The sequence below is a fragment of the Cyphomyrmex costatus genome, unplaced genomic scaffold (assembly GCF_001594065.2).
Source record: "Cyphomyrmex costatus isolate MS0001 unplaced genomic scaffold, Ccosl1.0 scaffold193, whole genome shotgun sequence".
NCBI classification, from domain to species: Eukaryota; Metazoa; Arthropoda; class Insecta; order Hymenoptera; family Formicidae; genus Cyphomyrmex; species Cyphomyrmex costatus.
Window position 1 is genome coordinate 4,020,723 of NW_017275965.1, and position 21,794 is coordinate 4,042,516.

At 34.2% G+C, this 21,794-nt stretch overlaps 1 protein-coding gene across 1 annotated transcript in view; it reads right to left on the minus strand.

Annotated features, from left to right (window-relative positions):
* LOC108772647 (F-box only protein 5-A) overlaps positions 1-21,794 on the minus strand; it is a 33,578-nt gene that overhangs the window by 9,715 nt on the left and 2,069 nt on the right. The gene's annotated exons all lie outside the window — the stretch shown is intronic.

Sequence of the window (21,794 nt, forward strand, 5' to 3'; positions counted from 1 at the left end):
TTCCTCTCCTCTCTGCGGTCGTCGCTTTCTCGTTAACAACGTCGGCTGTTCGCCTTTGGTCCGGCGCAGTCTCACGCTTTTTCGGCATGTTTCGACAGCGAAACGTCGCGTTTCGAACGCGGCGACGGAATTCAGTAATTGGAAATTCAGAAACGTAGTCTGAAAGACGTGGTTTTCATAAAATTGATTTCTGACAAGTACAAAAGAATAGAAAAAGAATTAACATAAATTTCTCTCGAACACATAAATAATATTCTATACTAAATTTTAAATTAATTAAATGTAAATATAGGATTTATTAGGTATTTACTAGAAAAATATCAGCTATAAGTTATAAGATTAACGCTTTAATGTTGTACAGCGCGATAGGGTTTATCAAACTGAAAATGACAACGCGTCTACAATAAGAAAGACCGGATATTACATACGAATTATTCGAAGAAGGGATACCAACACAACCATACAATATCCGCCGACTGATCTATTTGCCTACTATTTGTATTCGTATGCGTTTGTAATGCTACGTGCCTGAAAGTATTAGAAACACGTACGCGCGCGGCGTGAAGACGATGACCTCTGTAAAACAAATCGATGATAATAGGACCAGCCGATCAAGGCGTGTACGAAAGGGGAGTGGGCCAATTTAAATATTAATCGACTCGCGCGCGAAATTGGCGAGATTGCGACAGGAGAAAGGCGTGATCCGCGAGACTGTTGTATGAAATCGATCTTCTGTGTTCCGTTGCAGAAGAATAATACTCGACTGCATCTGTCTTGCCTCGCGGTGGTCCATTGCAACGCCCACACATTTCCGTGAGCGTGAACGCGTGAGAATCTGCCCGTGAAGCCCAACATGTTTTATTAGCTCACGTAAATAATTGCATCATGACAGTTAATTATGAAACTGAATGAGTGGAGTTTATCTGTTCACTTCGATATGTATATTTTAAGTAGATAATTGTTATAAGAATAAAAATTGTTAGTAATAAGACTAATTATTTAACAATACGTTCGATTTTAGAAATTCACGAATGTAGATAGACTGTAACTAAATTGTAAAATTCAGATTATTTATCACGTAAATTCTGGACAATGTTTTATAAGATCACCTATTTGTACAATATCGAGCAATTTTCTATGAGCGCTCTGTTCAATTTAAATTCTATTCTTTTATCAAGAATCAGTGTCACCGGATCACCGTACTTATCTTGGTGGACACAATTAGTGGTACCTTGGACGAGCGTCTCTTCGGGGTAGGTAGCGAAAGGGTGGCCCCTTAGTGGTGCGCGATCAGGTACGATCGAGACCAAAGGTCAGTGCTAACAACGGCTTGATAATGAAACATAGATAAACGTAAGATGGGTGTTCTGCGGGATCAATACAGAATTTCGACTTCATCCTTTTTTACAAGAGGAAATAATTGTCATGATCTAAATTCAACCGATTATTAGTAATTTTCTTCTTTATTTCTTTATCGTTTAAAACTCAAGAATTATCTAATGAGTTACAAAATAATAATTACAATAAATCAACTTCACGCCTAATAAAAATTACCAAATCACGAGCGGAATGCGTTTTCTGAAAACTTAACGTTTTTTTTTTTTTCTAATACATGTATATTTTATATATTCGTATGTAGGTATGTTATGTATCTAATATAAAAAACTAAAGTTTTGAAATTCCTCGAATGATATTGTATTTAATTTCATTTTGTAATATTATTTGTGTTAATTGTGGAAAAATCATTCTCATATCTCAGAAAAAGTATTTCTTTATCTTCCCTCTTTCTGTGGGGTTTTAATAGTACAAATAAAACAAGAAAACTTTCAATCTCTTGAGACAGTATACTTGCTGCGTAAGGCGATTACGCCTACGGGAATCTGCTCTGACCGACTTATTGAACGTATTCAGGGGAAGCTAGATGTTTCATTCAATAATGCAGAAAGTGACTTCATGAATGAACGAAACAACCGGACGTTGTCGAAGGACGTCACTCAGGTAAAGGTTATCGGAAGCGTTGGACGCGATTACGAGCTCAAAGGCCAGTTTTATCTCGCAACTAAGCGCCGGCTCTTATTATTACTTACGGCTTACGTGCATTGTACTTATCTAACAGTTTCCAATTACGACTATTAACGGATGCCCCGGTGAGCATTATACGTCTTTAACCCACAGTACCTGCTTACGAAAGTGTTAAGTGAACGAACGAATAATTTCTAAAACCATTACCGCAGAATTACTTATCAACTTTAAAATTTTTTCTGTGTCCCATGTTTCTAATAATATATTTTATTAAATATTGTACTTATTTACAGTATTATTCATACATGTGTCATATCAGCATCACATGTATGTAATTATGAAAATAATGCAAGCGTAAAAATCATATGGAAAGAAAAACCAAAAAGATATATATATTTTTAATATACCTACTCTATATACTCTAAAAATTCTTGTAATAGTTGTCTCGACTAATTACTTTATAAAAAGATATATTCTTTCCCTAAAAAAATAAACTTTTTTCTTCTCCTATTTTTCTCCTGTTTTATTTATGATCAATCATATACGCTACATGAGTCTTTGATTATTCGCAGATTATGCGATACGAATGTAGCATCCGGTGGATTCCAATTACAACTAACGGGAGCGCGAGTATATACTTGCGTATATTCCGACGAGCATTCCGTGCAAGGCCGTTCGTCGCCCAGTAAAACCGCTAAAATGCCATTCTTCTATTATATCTATCAAGCTTCTATTATAGGTCGCAATTCTATTGGCTTATATAAACCGTATCAGGTGTCGTTATCTAAATAACTCTCCCTTATAAGAACATTGTCGTCCAATCCGGTTTTGCGTCACGCATGCATCTTTGCGATACACAATATTTTGAAACGGTATTCAATATTTCAATAAGATAAGCTAAACTATATTCAGTGAGAGAGTTATTACAAATCAAATTCGGTTTTGTGATCACATGTGTCTTTGAGAAATTATGCTCCATAATACAGTAAGATTTGAGAATATGACAAATAGAAAAATATGTATGAAAATTTGTAACACTTGAAGAATTACTCACAAATTCGTAACAAATTCTATAAAGAAGAAGTAAAATTTTATGTTTTTGTTAAAAATTTAAAGACTTTTAAACAAATTTATAAAAATCGTATTAGTAATCTATCATATACTATGTTTTTATTTACAGCTCTTTAATTTAAATAATCTTGTAGCAAGTGGCTATTTTATTACCCATTTGTTTAACGATGCGAAAAAATTCCAAAGTTATAATGATTAAAAATTTCAATTTGCTCTCTATGTCATTATCCTCTATTTTTTCAATTTTCGTAATTGTAATTATTACATTTCTATTTTCCTTTATTTAAAAGCAAATATAATCCTAATTTATATTTCCTCTAGATTTTTTATATTGCATTTTATGTTCTTAGCTTCAAAATTTAAGAATTAAAATAAAAAAGAAAGGTTCTCAGTTATATTTATGACATTATGAAAATTTATTTTCACGAAATGTCCTTTGAAATAAATACATATGTTACCGACGCGACGGAAAATGAACGCGTTTCAATCCTCATTAGTACACAGGGTATCCCTCTTGTAGCAACAAGAATGAACAATTCTTCTATTCATACGTATTCATACGTGACCATTATCTACGAATTGCGTCCCGCGATGGATTGCCGGACGGCAAAGCGCGCTTCGTAATTCTTTTATGACGATTCGTGAAGCGAATATCTTATACAAGTGAACTTAGTCGGCCGATACGAGATTCGAGCATATCACGCCGCTCATCAACGTGTCCAATTAATCGCACGGTCGGCGTATCTATAAAACGATTAAGGTAATAATCATGAGCGGATGTAAAACAGACGAGTCTAAATGTCAACTGGTATAGAAACTAATCGTTCTCAATTGTACGTAATAAAATATCGTTAAACTGATCAACGTGCATATATAACGTAAAAAATAAAATGCTCTTCGCACGCAATAATTTCGATCGTCGCTTTACGATACCAAACAATATAAACAATTTTAGTTTTTATTTATAAGAGATTTTCACTACAAAATCGTTATGATAAATAATAATACATATTTCTTCTTTGTCGAAAAAAAAAAAGATTTATTGTAATAAAAGTGCTCAAAAATCTAGGTATTATATTAAATAAATTTGAGAAAACGGATCTGACAAAATTTCGACAAGTTACACTTTTCAACAGAGCTAAAAAATGAAGGGATTCATGCTGCAAGAACTCATTCCTACCTTTTGCGACACCGCGTGTTGTCTAGGTCGTGTTAAACGGAGGGCGTAGATGAGGGAGCGTTTGGAATCCGAGGGAAACGAAATAGAAAAGTGTGTCTTATAACGAGACACTCGATTTAGAAGCCTGTACGAAGAAGGAAGAGACGCTCGATGAAACACGCGGATCTTTATTACAACTATTACGCGCTGATGATAATAAAAGAGGTAATAAAATGAAATTACGAATCTATATGTGTATTATAATATTGTAATTACAATTAAAAATAAAATAAAAAATAATAAAATCACACATACTAATATCATGTTGTAATATCGGCTTTTAACGGTATTATTATTTATTAATTTACTTCGTCACAAAGCCTACAGTTTCTTTATTTGTTTTGACAAAATAAAATATATATTCTCTCTATTATAATAAAATACGAATTCTTATAATTAAAATAAACTAAAGTAAAATAAATATAAAAGAAATAATTGTGTATATATATTTTACTTAATAATAATTTACAAAATTCAAGGAAATATTTGAATTGGATTAAATGGGAACAAAATGTGTTATTAAGTTTCAAAGACTTGTGATAAGTTAGAGATTTATCGGACGCTATTCAAAATAGATGCTTCGTTCTAATGTGTACATTACTGAAAGACAAACCGCGTAACTACTCACGACAGCTGTATGTGTAAATAAATAACACATTGAAATGTCCTTTAACCATGACAGTATAATTAGTTTTGAATCTTAAAATATTGCATATCAAAACTCTTTTATAACAGACACTCCCATGAATTTTCACTTTAAGATCACTAAGATAGTTCCATATCGTTTTTCGAAACGTTAAATAACGCATTAAAAATATAAAAAAACTTATATAAAAAATAAAAAATGTAAGTGCAATATTGCAATGTCAAAAATACTTTCATAAAATGAAAAACATGATAAAAGCATTTCAAGATAAAAAGGATTAAAACATATAAATTTATTTACTAATTATTAATAAAATATTAATATTTCACCTATAATATATCAATGTATTTAAATCATAAAAAAAACTATATTCTCAAGATTATTTTTTCTTCATAAAAATACTAAAAAATAAAATTCGATGCAATAATTGGATATCTTGTAAACATTTTAATTCTGTAGAAATACAGCAGAGATTTGGAAAAGTGAAAAAAAAAGAGAAAGAGAGAAATTAGGCACAAAACTTTGGAGACCTTGCGACTCTTAACTAAAAGATTTTTAGGTCGTATCCTCTCTCTTTCTCTTACCCTTCTATTCCCCCCTCTCTCCCTCTTCCTCTCTCTTTTCTTTTCTCTCTTCAGATCGCCGTCCTCCAACGCTGGAACCGCGGAAGGCGACCTGTTGCCAAGGGAAGCTTTAAAAGTAAACAACGTTACGTCATGAGGGCCCCTGGTGTCCAGAGATCTGCTGTATGATGCCGGTTGAACGCCAGTCCCTGTTCCCTGTTGTATCTCTCTCTTTCTCCCAATGTCGATGATCGCGAAATCTTATTTCGGTCACATTTATGTATACAGGGTGGTCACTTTATCTTGATACTCTCCGGTGGCGCACTCATTTTTTATGTCGCGTATGAAAAAATTATCTCTCTGGCGAGATAAATAATTACAATAGGTCATCTGTCTGAGAATTATCTATATTTGATAAGTTACTTTACACACTTATCAATTTATATTTGTATAATATATTCATGCTAAAATACAATACATATATCTAATAGTTCAAAGAAAAATTTAAATATAATACAAAAATACGATGTAATAAGTAATAAAAACAAATTCTTCCGTTAAATTCTTTTTTCTTTTAACAACATTCGCGACTCTTTCACGTTTCATAATTATTACGTCGGCACGAGCGCATAGAAACATAATATTCACGCTATCGTGCTTTTATAAGGGAGCTGAAGCGAACAACATCAGTATGTGTCACTTGCATTCATACGTCGCGACAAAACAACATTACAGACTCCGGGGATACAATCGCGTGCATACACGTACGGAACTACGAAGGGTAGGAGAAAACGATTGTGGTGGTGGAGGCAATAAAAATAAAGGTGATTGAGCAGCAACGACAGAACACGCGGTCTCTTCGCTGGCGGGCCGCACTGGATATTCGGTCCGCGAATAATAATCATAGCGGTCGTTCTCTTTCTGTCGTTTCGGCGTGACTACGTCTTTCTCATTCTTTCTCTCTCTCTCTCTCTTTCGTTTCTCTCGTGGATCTCCGCAGCGGTCGCTGCATAGCAACAAGGATCGACCTCTCGCTCTATCCCGTGGGCCATGAGGAGGCCAGTCAGCCGCGAGCACGGCATGATCGGGCCGTCCGGTCCGAGGACGGAAGGCACGCCGAGAACAGAAAAGGACAGAAACTGAAGTGCGAGGAAGATGTAGTCACGAAACGCGGCACAGAGGATGCCGGAGAGCAAAGGAGACGCACGCGGAACGACAGATGCGACGAAGGACAGAGAAAGAGGACATGAAGTGAAAGAATGAAAGGGATGCAGAGAGAGAGAAAGAGAAGAGAGAGTATAGAAGAGAAGAAAGAACGAAAGAAGCGAGAGGGAAGTCTGGAGAACGCGCATGGGGAGAACAGAGAACGATAGAAAATATAAAGCAGGACGGAGAGAAGCGACGTCACAGTGTACCCACCCCCTTTCCCCTCCCCTTTCGTTTGTCTAGACAACGTAAGATGCAACGGAGTGTGGTCCACCCACCACAGCCTCTCTTTGAGGTCTCCACGGTCCCTTCGGCTTCCTTCTTCGCCCTGTGAATCTCCTATTTCGCGTACCGACTACGCCGGACGAGCCCTTAATTTTAAAACTCGTTGCAATCGCTGACAGCTGTCGGACGGCAACGTGGAAGGATCACATCGCATCCTTCTTCTCGTTGCCGATCTCAGCGGGACCCCCCTCGATGATTGCACTCGTTACTAAAGTATACCTTTTGTACGAACTCACGGAATTTGGCGCCAACCAAGCGCGTTGTTGGCGTGTCGACACGTGTCCACGTTGTTAATGTTTGGCGCCAAACAGCTAATATCCTTTAATAAACACGATAGACCTCCTCCAGCGCCATAAGAATACTAAGGCGAAAGTTCAATACATAAATTAGCATATATTCGCGCCTCTTTATGTCGGGCGCAAAATTTCTGCCACATTACTCTTAAACCATAATTAATTTATTCTCTCGATTTCTCATAGCCAGAACACTTGTTTCTTTCCTTAAAGAAGAATTTTGTATCCAAAATTAATATTATTATAACGTACGATGGCGATAATTTTGTACAGTAAATTTTTCAATAAAAATTTGGAAGTTTTCTATATATCGATTATATTTAATTGCATATATCTATAAGTTTTAATTCTTTTGTTAATGCAGAGCTACTCGGATACCTATATCGATTATCGAATTTTAAACGGTAAAATTTTTATATTTTATGCAAATTTTGTTACAAGTTATGATATCTTGAAAGTCCTTCGCGCGAACAACAAAGAACAATTTTTCACTGACTTATTATTTTCACATTTACATTTTTAGCAAAAATATTGCGAAACATGATAATGAAAAAAGCTGGAAAATTATGCATTGACAGAAAGATTAAGAATACGTGAAATTTTCGCAATTTTACGTAGATCAATTCACGGTCTGTGCGTTTTGTGCGTGTTGCAGCTGGCGGTAGAAATTTACGCTAAATGAACGCAGCTGCGCGAAATCAACGAGAGCATGATTCAACTCTCTCTTTATGAATAATCTACAAGATTATTCCTTCTAATTTCCGGCGGCTTGTGAGCCATATCAAAACGCCTGGCAAAGAAATTATTCAGGTATAAAATTTGCATAAACGCGTTTCTATGATCAAATGATATTCACTTTCGTCACAATCGTATGTGGCATTTCTCATAATTAAGCACTTGATTTAATTGATTTATACGGCCATTTGATGTCGCCGATCGTTATGGACAACTTGGACAATCAATTTGCATAATGTGTAAATTTTCTAATTATACCATAGGTACCTGTGTTCACCATCGAATTTTATTTTGTATGAGAAATAAATAAAAACAGACAATATTTATAATAATTCAAAGAATTATAGTTCGAACTTCTCTTTCCTTTCGATCATTATTGTGATAAGTGTACAATTTATAGTGCAAAATATATCAAAATAATCGATGCGATCCAGAAAAACAGAATTACAATTTTTGACATTAAGGTACATTATCCTTGCTAGAGGAATTTAACGAAATGTTTAGAATTGATCTGTGCGAAACATCGCGAGAATTGAATATGTGATTCGCTCAAAGGTCATTTACTGATTCTTCACGTCGATCATAATATCAATCTAGAAATGACTGAATCGATGGGAGGAGGTCCCAAGAAGGGTATATCGAGTCACGTGGATGGGCCAGTCATATGGACGATGACGTCGCGAATTCGGCCAACTAGCAACAGCGGATATCGATCCGTTCTCGCGCGAGTTCCTTTACCTGCGTCTTTCTCTCTCTATCTCTCCTTTTTCTCTTGACCGGATAGAAATTTTTGTGTCCCATCGACGGACCTCTGCCTCCGTTTCTGAGAAAAGGAGACGTGAGATTTACAAGCGGTGCGGCTGACAAAAGGCGCCAAAGGGACCTTCTGCCTTCGTCTATGAATAATTATCGCGCGATATCTGTGCGCGGTTAACAAGTCGAGGTCGAAGAAACTCGACATCAAAAGCAAAATTAGCGATAGGTCCAGTAACTTATGGAAATAAGCCGTTAAGATGTACGAAAAAGATCTTCTTTAACGTTTCTATAAATGTTTCACGGTAAATCGGGAGCTGAATTTATAACAAATCGTGTACCTTGGGGATCGCCACTGTGGAATATTACACAATTTCTTTTTTTCAAATTTTATTTTTCGTTATTTCGCTGGATCATATGGTTAAAGAAATGAAGACAGAATGCAAAACTCGAATTTTTCTCTTTCCTTCTTATTTCAAGAATCTATTGTAAAAGAGGGACGAGAGATCATTTTTAAATTATATAATATATCTTATTAGTTAGTTATGTTATAATATATCTATTTTATTTCGAGATTTGAAGCAAAAAAGCCAGAGTTAAACCCAAAGGATTGATTTGAAATTAACTTTCGCGACACATATATGCCAGACGCACTCCAAATGGCATAGCAAATAATCACGCGCGTACAGATAAGCTACGTGATACAACATCAAACATTATGGTATTGTGGTCCAGCCGTTAGAATGTGCGAATAACAACGGTATGATGGTAGACGACGTCGTTTGAAACCATGACTCGTCATTCGCCGAGTATTTCCGCCGTATAACAGAGTGATATTTACAAGTGCGTATGTATGTGCTCACGCGTGCGAAACGAAAGAGAAAGCGCATCCCCTATTATGATACTGCGATATGCGTTCCGATACGCGGAGATGCATCATCAAGCAATCTACGTTGCACAGTGTGAGTGCAGCGAATGATGCCGCAATTTAAGTACGTATATAAAGTTCGTTCTATACATACAAGTCGATGCAGACTTGTTGCGAATTAATCAGAATGATACCGTTGACGATTCTATTGTCGTAGAACGACCCTTAAATGCAATGTTGCATGCATCATTGATATCAGCATTCCTACAATGATAAATATAACGCATAAATCAATCAATTTTTTAAACGTTATTTTATCGTATTATCCATAAAATAGTCGATTCTTCGCATATAGGAAATCTATATATTATCGATATTTTATTGATTTTATTATCATTATTGGAATTATCGCATAAGTAAATTTTTCTTCAAGAGTTCACTTCTTCGATCATATATAACCCATCTCATCATGAATAAATGAGAAATAGATCATCCTAAGTTACAGATAAGAGACACGTATAGGACAAGAACGTCGGCGAAACATAAACGAAAAAAAGGAAAAGATAGCGAAAGGAATAATATAGGGAAGAAAGAGAGAGAGAGAGAGAAAAGAGCTGAAACTGCCTTGACAAAAACGTTCTACACAGCTGCCGCTCTACCAGCGAGTTTTATCATTCCAAGCAGGGGAGGTTTCTCCCTCTCCCTCCTGCCGCTTTCGGTTTTTGACCGTTCCCTTTCTCAGTTTGCTTTAGATGTCTCTATTTCTCTCTTCTTCTTGTTGTCGATCTCCTTTCCTCTCCTATAGGATTAATACCTCTCGCTAAACGCCACTAGCCAGGGTTTCAAAAGCGAATCCACGGTATAGGGGCAGCTGTTGTACATTCCGTCGTCCCTATCTTCCTTCGGAGCCGCCTTCCTTCACTCTCTTCATCTGCTCTCGCGTACCTCTTTCCACCCCCATTTTCGTTCTTTTCTTTTTGTCCGCCACAGGCATACGTAGTGCTCGCCTCTGCTTGGTAATCTTACCTTTCTTGGGTTCACTCGTGACCTGCCCGTACCAAACATAATTGAGTCTGAGTTGAAAGAAAACCCTCTCCCGAGAAAATTATTTATTATATATATTTCTCTTCGCGACGAAATCTTTGCAAATTTTCTTGAAGTTTTTAATATCGTGTCGAATTTTTAGAAATAACTCTTTGCTATTAGTTTAGTTTATGTATAGAATAAATAAGAAACGTTTTAAATGAATGTGTGTAGTATTATATTAGCCTGTGTATATATAAAAGATATTTTATTTATTAAACTTATAAACTGATAATTACGAAATTTTTTATTGGACAGATAAAATCTTTTATACACTTTTACCTTTTTTAAAAAATAGAGTAACATTTTAGGCAATCTCTAAATTTTTGCATATATATTATAGTTTTGCTACTTATAATTTATGCATTATATTATAATTATAGATATTTATGCATTTTATTTGCGAGATTTTTTTACAGAGATAAAAAATTTTTTAGAAATGTATTAAAAAAATAAACACTATACTGTGTGTGTTAAATATCCAAGAAGCAATGGTAACTGAATCTCTTGAGTTTCATTTATTATTTTTAATTTTCATATTGAAATGTAAGTGAATCAATCCATTTCTCAGATTCCAAAGTAAACAATGTCTATATTAATGTATGCACTTAGTAAATAATAAATTTGAATCCAATTAAATACATTTTGTTGAGTAAATTACTTAACTTCACCAATTTCATTTTAGTTAAATTAATAATATATTAAATAGGAGCAATGACGACCTATATAGAGATAATTAAAAATAATTAAAATTTGATACAAAATTTAACATTATGAACTTAATAGTATAAAATGTAGGATGATCCCAAATATTTGAGTAATTTCAACTTGACGGTTTTTAGAAATTGAGCGCCCGAACAGGTAGACAGTGAGTACTTTTATTTATACTAAGAGTGCAATAAATCTTCGTAGCTTTTAGATTACAGTTACCCTGACATGTTATCTGTCCACGGAAGGGTTAAAGGGTTTCGGCATCAACAAGCACACGCGGTTCAGTTGTTACTATGTGAGATAAAATTCTGGAGAGATTAAAATGTTTCTTTCAATTCATATCTCCGCCGGAAGCAACAGAACGATGAGATTTCGCCGCTGCGACACTTTTTTCGTTCAGAAATTGTCTTTCCAGTTGCATAATCGACGGCTATCCGTTTTTTTTAGATCGATCAACACATTAGAAATGTGTCGATTGCTTTCGTAATCACGCTCCGGGAAATTAAACGAAGAGGAAATTAGCTATTTATCAGTTTTGCATATTTATTTTAACGAGCACGAATTTGTCTATAGATCAGAACAATAAATGTCGAAATATAAAATAATTTAAATTCTGGAAAATTGTAGAATTATTTTTTTCCACTTATAATATAGAAATTGTCTGTCAGTTGCGTAATCAACAACCATAGATCTGATTTTTAGTTAAAGTAAAAATAATGGAATGGAAATTATTTTCTTAATAGAAGAAAAATTATGCTATAATAATCTGAATAATTTAATCGGAAGATACGACCGTTCATATATATTTTCTCGGACAATCTTTTAAATCAAATAAAAGTATTGAGAAGAGGAACGTTCGAGAGAAGAACTTGTTAGTAACGACATTCTTGCAGTTTCCGTGATCAATCCTTTTTGCTTGATCGGATATATGAGAAGAAGGAGAATCTTCTTATCCAAGATACATATATTTCACAATTTCAGTAAATTCATGAAACAAGTTTCCTTGTACGGACTCTATCCCGTACATTACAATTAGATATATTCTACGATAATTATAAAATTATTATGTATCTGAAATCTTTATAGTATTTCACAATTTATTAACATATTTATGTATTAATATTAAATATATCAATATTTTTAAATAATAGAATTTTATCAAATAATTAACATTATTGTAAATTATAATGCAATTAAATGCTTATCAAAAGAATCGGTCTTTATTCATATCAAACTTGGTTTGAATAGTTTTTCATTTATCTTGCATACGACATACAGCAAACAGTGTGTGCATAAAAATGCACTTAAAAATATGACGTGTCTCACGATGAACTTAAGAAAAATAGAAAGGAATTTGGCATTAAGAAGGGATATTGTGTGAAGAAATATTATAAAAAGAAGCCTTGACTAATTACCTATTCATCGAATAATATTACATTCCAAGGAAATGCCGCATCTTTGTATTAAAAGAATGTAAAGGGAAAAGCTGCAGGAATAAGAAAACTATGAAACTGACAATGAGTACATTCTATCGTTATTTGTAATTAAAGAACTTGTAAAGAAACGCAAATAGATCGGAGATTTAATAAACAAAAAGGTCATGCAAATTCATTTATGATTTATAACGTCCAATATTCAATACTTGATTTAATTAAAAAAATTTTGCATTGCTAAAAGTTCCACGTGATTTCAATATCAACTTGAAGCGGCAAATACCATAGTTGGATGAAGAAGACGGATTAAGAAGACGATAATTCTTCGAGTAATACAAAGCCCGCACGCACAATGGACGGTGCTCGTTTGTGCAAGACGGATAACGAATCGAGTAAGTGACAATGAAATTCATGTAAGAAATGAGAGGCGTTCACGGCAGTCTGCTTTGTATTCACGCACGCGAATGCCGCCGCCTTGCGGTACAATTGTGTTCTGACATGCATATATCGATTCGTTACACTCGCACGAATGAACGATATAATATCGAACAACGACAAAGCCTTTGCTTATTTTTCGATACGCATAATAAAAGATTAAAATTAGACGTATTGAATGATGCAACGTGTGGTGTATTAATTTTTATTATCATTATGAGTATTCTAAAATTATTAATTTAATTAATGGCTTCATCCAAACTTTTATCAATATGTTTATGCTAATAGTTTAAATTTTTTATATTTTTAGTTTTACAATTTTTTTGCAACATCAGATATAATATTTTTTTATAAGTTTTTCTATCTTTCGCATTAGCAGTGATTTATTATGACTAGTCCCAGTCTTTGTTCTACATCGCCTCACCTTTCGTCTTGTCACGTATCAAGCAGGCAGTCTGTGGCTTGTTCCACGTATTGAACAAACAATTCAGTGAAACATATGTTACAAAAACGTGACCGAGCACAACCTTAGTGCATGTACAAGAGAAAGAATGGATACAATAAAGAGAAATCGCTTGTTGCAGACATTTTCTTTCACAAAAATTCGAAGTTTCCTCTTGTTAGCCTGCCTTGAAACGTAGGTATATTCCTACGAAAGGTTATAGCTACCCTACGCGCGTCGTCTACTACCACATTCTTGCGCTAGCTACAAACTGTGTATAATATATCCAGGTTTTTCAAAACTATATGTGTGTATCTTCACCAGCTGTTCAATGTCCCTCGATCCAAATGCATTGATTTTCTCGTCTAACCGATTTTATATAATATAAATACGAATGAAATGTTTCTCATTCCAATTTTCTAAAAATCTTGCAGCTGCGTTTTAAACAACTTCGAATTTTTGTTTTTATAAGTCCTCATTTCATTTTGACAAATGATGCTCTTATATACATGTAGTATATACATCTATACTCTTATATACATATGTAGATTCTTCAATATTAGGTATAATATAAATTCTTCGAATTATCTTCTCGTTTTTTGTCTATTTATCTCTCCAAATTATGGGCAGAATCAGAATGCAGTTAATATTTGCGTCATTGTGTTCCTAGACGTTAATGGTCGATGGTTTCCTTCCTCAAAGAAAAGGAAGCTACGGGACGGTGCGCACCTTACCTTCCTTCTTATGAAGGGTCGCATGCTGAGACACTTTAACGTCACTACCTGCATATCCGTGCAGATTAACGATCCATAGAGAAGGGTTACATCAGCAACAGCTGTGCATGCAATATTCCGATACACGAGCTATCTATCTTTATACCGAAAACCTTATATCTAGAACTAGTATGCTAAGCTCTATTATTGTTAATATCTATTCGAACTATTATATTTATTTTACTGCTTTAGTTTATTAATTTATTTTACATAGCAGCATAACTTTTGCTAATAAAGAAAGAACTCTGTCATCGATTGTCTATAGTTTTATGCAGCGCAGATTTTATACCGATGTAAATGGAATTTTTGCCAATTAAAATGGAAATTAATATCTCACAATCAACAGATATCACTGATTGGCGTCCCTACAATATGTAGCGAGTTACTCTTTTGAAAATCTAATTGCATACAGGACATGCAAGTATATAGCGGTATGATCCAACGTGCAATTTAATGCGTTTATCGAGAAATCAAATCATGAGCTCGATTCTTTCTACTACAAGCACAACTTCGAGAAAATTGCAGAACCAAGGGCTCGTGTAATAATAAGTTTGCTCTCGTCTTTGGGAGGATACCCTTCGCGTTTTCTTTTCTTTTGCTATATTAAAACACAGAAAATAAGCACCTATGCGAGCCAAGCAATTTTACCACGACGGACAATCTTCATTGTTAAAAACCTGATAAGAATATTTATAAATTGTAAATTATATTATTAAAATATTTAATTTATAAATTTGACAATAAATTAAAGCAGTTTCTTTTATTCTTAATAAATTGAATTATTATATATTTACATAAATATTATCATAAACAGATATTAAATAAAATTAAAATCCTATTTTTTTAAATTAAAATAATTATGTAATATTATATAATATACTTCGTATATTATTATACTTTAATGCAAATATTGGTTAATATTGTAAAAATGTCCTATATAAATACAATATTTTATTCATTTTATTTAAACGTTTTTTTAAATGACTATTAATGTTGAAAATAAATAGAAGTTTCTTGGAATACGTATGCATACTGCAATTTGCAAAAGCTAGACGGTGCTTCTAAGAGAGACCATTGTCGAGAGGTAGAGGGTTGAGATGGTCGGGCATTCGATTAATGCGTTTATCGGGGGCTATCGAGACATTCCTGGTCTTTTTACCGAGACGACGAGCGAACCATCGTGGGATCGGGAGGTTTGTTCGCTGCTGCCTGCAACTCGTTACACACATGCCGTCTTTCGATACCATATACATGGTTTGTAAATGTGTGTGTGTGTGTGTGTGTGTGTGTGTGTGTGAGAGAGAGAGAATTGGGAAGATAGAAGAAGGAGAAATCGCAATACTGATAACTATCGATCGTACCCCGAGTTCGTATCGAAACTCAAAGATGCATGGCGAAGCCCGTGTTCTCGGGAGACATCCTTCAGATTCCACAAAGAATATTTCACGAAGAAAGTTTAGTATTCTACAAAATTGTTTAATTCTTTATTGTCTTATGCAATTCAAATAAAATATTAGTTATTTTTCACATTTATTTAACAATTTAATTCAAACAATTAAAAATTAATCGAAATTAATTTTATTATATTTTTGAAAGAAGAGAGTGTCTATATAAGAATTAATATAACAATATATAGATTATACAATAAATAAAATTGTTCCGCACATTGTCTTTCCTTAATTTTCCAGATGGAGGGAAATGGGATAAGATCTTTTAAATATATGAACAGAATTTAATAATTAAGATAAATTAAATAGGTCGTTGATCCCGAAACAATTCATTTTCTCACAATAAAGTATTACCGAAATTAGCTTAAAATTAACAATGCAAATGGGCTGGGAATTGTCGTGTGCCATGCATATTTCACGCAGTGATGGCACGCGTGGTTTACTCGCTCGTACTATTTTACTTCATGTAAAAACGGTTTCTCTGCTGTCCGTTGTATCGGACTGCTTTACGCTTCGAAAAGCACGCAGTGAGAAGGAAAGAGAGCTCCTGGTCGGACCTGATGCACCTGGCCAGGTGCTACATAGCAGTGGGTCAATATGAACATATGATACTACCTTGGAGACCGTTGAGTAGAAAAATAAAACGCAAAATAATAATGAACGAGCTGACGGAATGTTTTTCCTTTTTCACACTCGCAACTTGTATCCTGCTTATATACAAGTTTGCTACTTCAATATTAAATGAATTAATTATTTGAGAAACGAGACAATCAAAAAAGCCAAGTATAGAAACAGTTATAAGTATTCTTAATTATTTGTAAAATCAATAATTTACAATATTCTATCTTATGAATTATAATAATGCCAATATCTTATAGGAAATTTTCCTTGCTCTTGGAAGGAGAATAAAAAACCCAATACTTTTGAAATTTTGTTTTTTATATTTTCAATATATAGTTTTTAAAATTCCATGAAAAGCTTTATCTCCGAAGATTAATATACCAATTTTTCCGATGTTGAGATCAAAATTACATGAAACTTAAAAAATATTTATGTTTACTTAACAAATCTTCGTGTGAATTTATCTTTTTCTAAACCCGAAACGGAAGACTCGCTCGACCGAATTCTAGTACGTTCCCTGTGAAATTGTCAAGGCACTCACCGGAAAAAGGGACTGCAAGGAGTCTTCCTTTTCACAGGAAACACCCGCACCCCAGACCGGCGCCCGACAACGTTAGACGGCCACTCAACGGACTCCGCGCAGCCGTTGCTAATTATAAGGAACAATTTCTTCCTTCCTCTTTACAGGGCTACCTTCGTCCGGTTTGTCGTGAAATTAATTTCCCCAATCATGATAAAAAAAACGGACGTTATTATAAAGTCGGAAGCACAGCATTATCTTTTTGTCCAAGAAGGTTCAAAATTTCGATAACTCAATTTCAGATACTTTTAAAAAGATATATATATAAAGTATTTTTTAAATTAAAAATAAGGAATGACATTTATGATTCATGGCATTCATAAAATATAAATTTAAAAGAGAGTATTTAAATTTCTAAAGATTAATGTTTTAGTTTTAACGAGATTGAATGAATAATTGCTGACTTTACCACGGTTTTAGTCAGGGATGCGTTAAGTACATGCAGTAATGCATCGCTGACAGAAACGATCAAAGGAGAGATGTTCACACATTCATTCTCATGAACGATCGCACTGTATCTCACCACGAACTTTCTACGGTATCCCGCAAGGCTGTCTGAGAAGTTAAGAGCGCCAAAGTCATCAGAGAAACGTGAGGGATCGGTGAAACAAAACCGAGCTCAGATTTCCTTACTCGTAAATTTATTGAAACTTAATATCATAACAGTAATTTCCTTTAAAAAAAGTCATTGCATTTTTTTGCAATTTAAAGATACGACGTTTTAAACAAAACGAAGGATTAGCCGTTAAAATATAAAGTTTATATATAGGTATAAATTTTATAAAACTTCAAATTTAATGGTGCTATATATGCAAGTGATAATTAATATTTTTCTTTGTATACATACGATAATAATTCTTTAAACTTGGCGGTTCAGACGTCTCGTCTTTTTTTATTTGCATTGCACGCTTGTGCGGTTTGGCATTCTCGCACAATTGTCGTAAAAGACTAAAGGGCTGTGCCCGCCCTTTGTTTTAGTGTGTCAGATACCATAATATATTCGCATTGTTCTCTCTGTGGCCGGTTTTAGCCGCAGGCCGATTCGCGATGTAAAGAAGAAACGAGCGCTGGTGCGGCTCTCTCTGGATGTGCACAAGGAGAAACGAGGACCTCGCTCTGATATATTGTCTGCCAGACTCGATTTTTGTAGAGAGCATTAAAACACAACATTGCATATTCGTTTGCGAACGTTAACGTCGATTTTTCTTTGCAACGCGTCATAATCCGAATTTATTTACGATCCAACTGTACTTTTTAAATCGCCATTTCTTTTCGTCACCTTCCCGCGCAATCTTCTAAAAACTCAATCATTAACGTTTTCTTCTTTGATACGACATATTACTTAACTAATAAACCGGAAAAATAAAATAAAAAATCATTTGTGGTTTCAGCCATTTATAATCCAACATTAAAGTTGAGGAAAATTTCAAATGCAAATTTTAAACGTAGTTCATATATATTGATGAAGAAATTGATAACGTAAAATTTCAAAACCTAATTTTATGACAATTTTTAATCTTAGGTCGATATTTATGATGTCTTAAGATGATCATTTTGAAGATACATACATTGATCTTAATATTTGTTCGGTAACGACCTTTCGCAATCTATTATCTCATGAGCTAGATGCAATATGCATGCAACAATGCGCGTTTCATCGTTATCGTGCATTTCACGGTGATAGAGAATAAATAGCAATATACAAATGTATAGTCGGCATTGGCTTTGACACGAGCGCGAACACATGCCTCGCTATCGTTTCGCACGAGCAACAAAGGAACTTGAGGTATGCCACTTGCATCCGCTATTACAATCTAACGCGAGAAGGAATGCATCGCTCGATAAGAGAAAGAAAGAAAGAGAGAGTATAGTGTTGGGGAACGGCAGGTAGCCTCGTCGACGACGGGAACGAGAAAGCACGTACATCACTGTCACAGATTCTTCACGCGCGTCGTCTGACTGATTTCCGCGAGTAAATCATCGCGTTTGCTTCACCGCTTTGCTCGAAGTTCGCGTTCAAGTTTACGGACGTTCAACGGAACCGCGGCAATGTATTATAATAGAAGCTATTTGTGCGGAAATGACACAATATACCGTAAAATATTCATAAATGTTACATAAAGTTAGAGCGCATGTCGTAATTCCTTGGATTTACGAGAATGTCGAGAATCATTCATGTTTTACGAGAAAATTCCCTCAGAATATGAACGAAACATTTAGATATGTCACTCTAATAACCTATTTTTATAATTTCTTCAATATATTAATGCGTAATGTATATCGTAAAAAATATAGATTGACGTAATATATTTTTATAATTTATTTAGAAAAGAAATACTTTTATTACCCGTTATATTGAGTCTAAGAATTTGATATTGCGTTATTTAGTTTGGTAATTACGATTAACCAAGATTTGAGAAAATCGTTTTATAAAAATAACTCGTTACCGTTACTCCGTCATTAATTTAAAAAAAACTTATTAATCTTTACATAATCTTTGTTCAAAATGGTATCCAATTATTCATGTTGCAAATTGACCAGTTCAACACGAGATCTATACTGGTTATGATTAATTGCTACATAGTAAAAAAAAACACGCTTATAACAACATGTTTTTTATGTATATACAAGGTAACGATAAAAATGTTTCTATTTGTTGTCGTTACTCAACAATCTATTATAATTGCATTACCATTAACGTTATAAATGTAACTTAATCACTAAAAAAATCTTTGTTACTAAACAAAAGTAATTATATCTAACGAGATAACAATGTTGCAAGTATTCGTTACCTCCCAACTCTAAATTATATAAAATACTGATATGACTGATTAAATGCAATGATACTTGATTGCATTAAAATGTATAATAATTGCGAATATCGTGAGATGGATTTCAATTGCTATGTACGAGATGAAATTATGCAAAACACGTAGAATCTCATTATTGAGAAACATCCGTCAAATTTTGCACACCGTCGACGGGTCTCGCTTATCTTGAGCCTTAACGACCCACGAAGCAATTATCCTTCGCGGCGGCTCAAAGCCAAAACGACAATAAATCAACGTCAAAGTAATGATCTCACAATCGAAACAATTACCCGACCGCGATTCGATTTTGTGCGCGCGAACTATGCGAATGCCAATTTAGTCGAAGAAATCTTGAGACTACCGGGCTATCGATTATCGCTGGCTGGTAATTAGCCGTCGTGTTTCTGTTCTCGCGAGAATTACGAGCGCCAAAACGACGAAGAACAGTCTACGAACGAAGAGAAACGAGCCAGCATCCTTAATTATGGGGTTTCGACATACCTGACGCAATGTGCAAGGGCAAAAGTACTCAATAAACAAAGTGTTAGTTGACTGTTGTGTAGTTTAGTCTTGAAACATAATAGGTGTAAGCTTTAAACCGTGAGATATTGGCCGATCACAGTCAAATGTAAGAAGAATAATCAACTATAATTGCTTGATTTTTTTTACGATTTCAAGCTCACTGTACCCATTGTGACTTATGGGCTGTGTTTCAAAATTTATTGCTAGTACTGAAAATATATAGTACGTACACGTGACGTAAACTATTTTCACTACTGACAGTAAAGTTTGGAACACAGCCATAGTCGTTTATGGAAAGTCCTCGTTAATGTAATCGCGCACATGAATATGATACGATTTTAATTGATTTTCATAACCGACTCAGCCGACAAATCTTGTTTTAACACCTCATTATATTGGCCTCATTATATCTGCCTGATTTGGAATGCATCGTGTATAGCAATGAAACATTGATCATTTTTAAAAACAAAATGTGAAATCAAATTAAATTGTAAGGAACTGTTCAATTGCTTTAAATAATAATTATCGTAATTACAGTTCAATGCATAATAATTATCATGTTGAATTAGCTTAAAAAATGTTGCACATATTTTCTCATTAGTTCTCATGATATTGTATTAAAGATCGATGTTTTAACAAAAAACTACAATAGCTAAAAATAAAAGAGTAGATAAAAGAGTAAGGGTAAACACATGTTACTCTAAAATATAAATATCAAAAGTGCTGTGTTCACTCTCAATAAAACAGAGATAATTGCATTCAAATTAGCGAACAAATTAATACATTTCCAGTATATTATATCTAGATGCAAAACTACTAACATAATGCTGTCAAAACTTGAATGCGATTCTCGACGAAACATAATCATTTTTCTGTTCACATATCACGGGCCATTGTAGATTATCATTATTCAATTAGGGTGAAAGATACACATCAAAGAAATGCCCATGTCTTGTGGGACACCGATATGCCGAATTATCTAATTGTTATGAGAGAAATGAGATGAATACGACTCTCGATGAAATACAGCATGCATGCATTGCAGACTCCCGCGAGTGTCGAATACGAGAACTCTGAGAAATGTAGCGTACGCGAAAGTTCTTTGAAAGTTGCGACATTTCGCATCAGTCGTTGACTTTGCCGTGAGTTTTCTCACGAGTGCGTTTCTATCGCTAAAATTCGGTCATTTCGTTTCTTCAAAGTAACATCATAATTTATAACATGCAAATATATATTATATATATATATATATATATATATATATATATATACGTG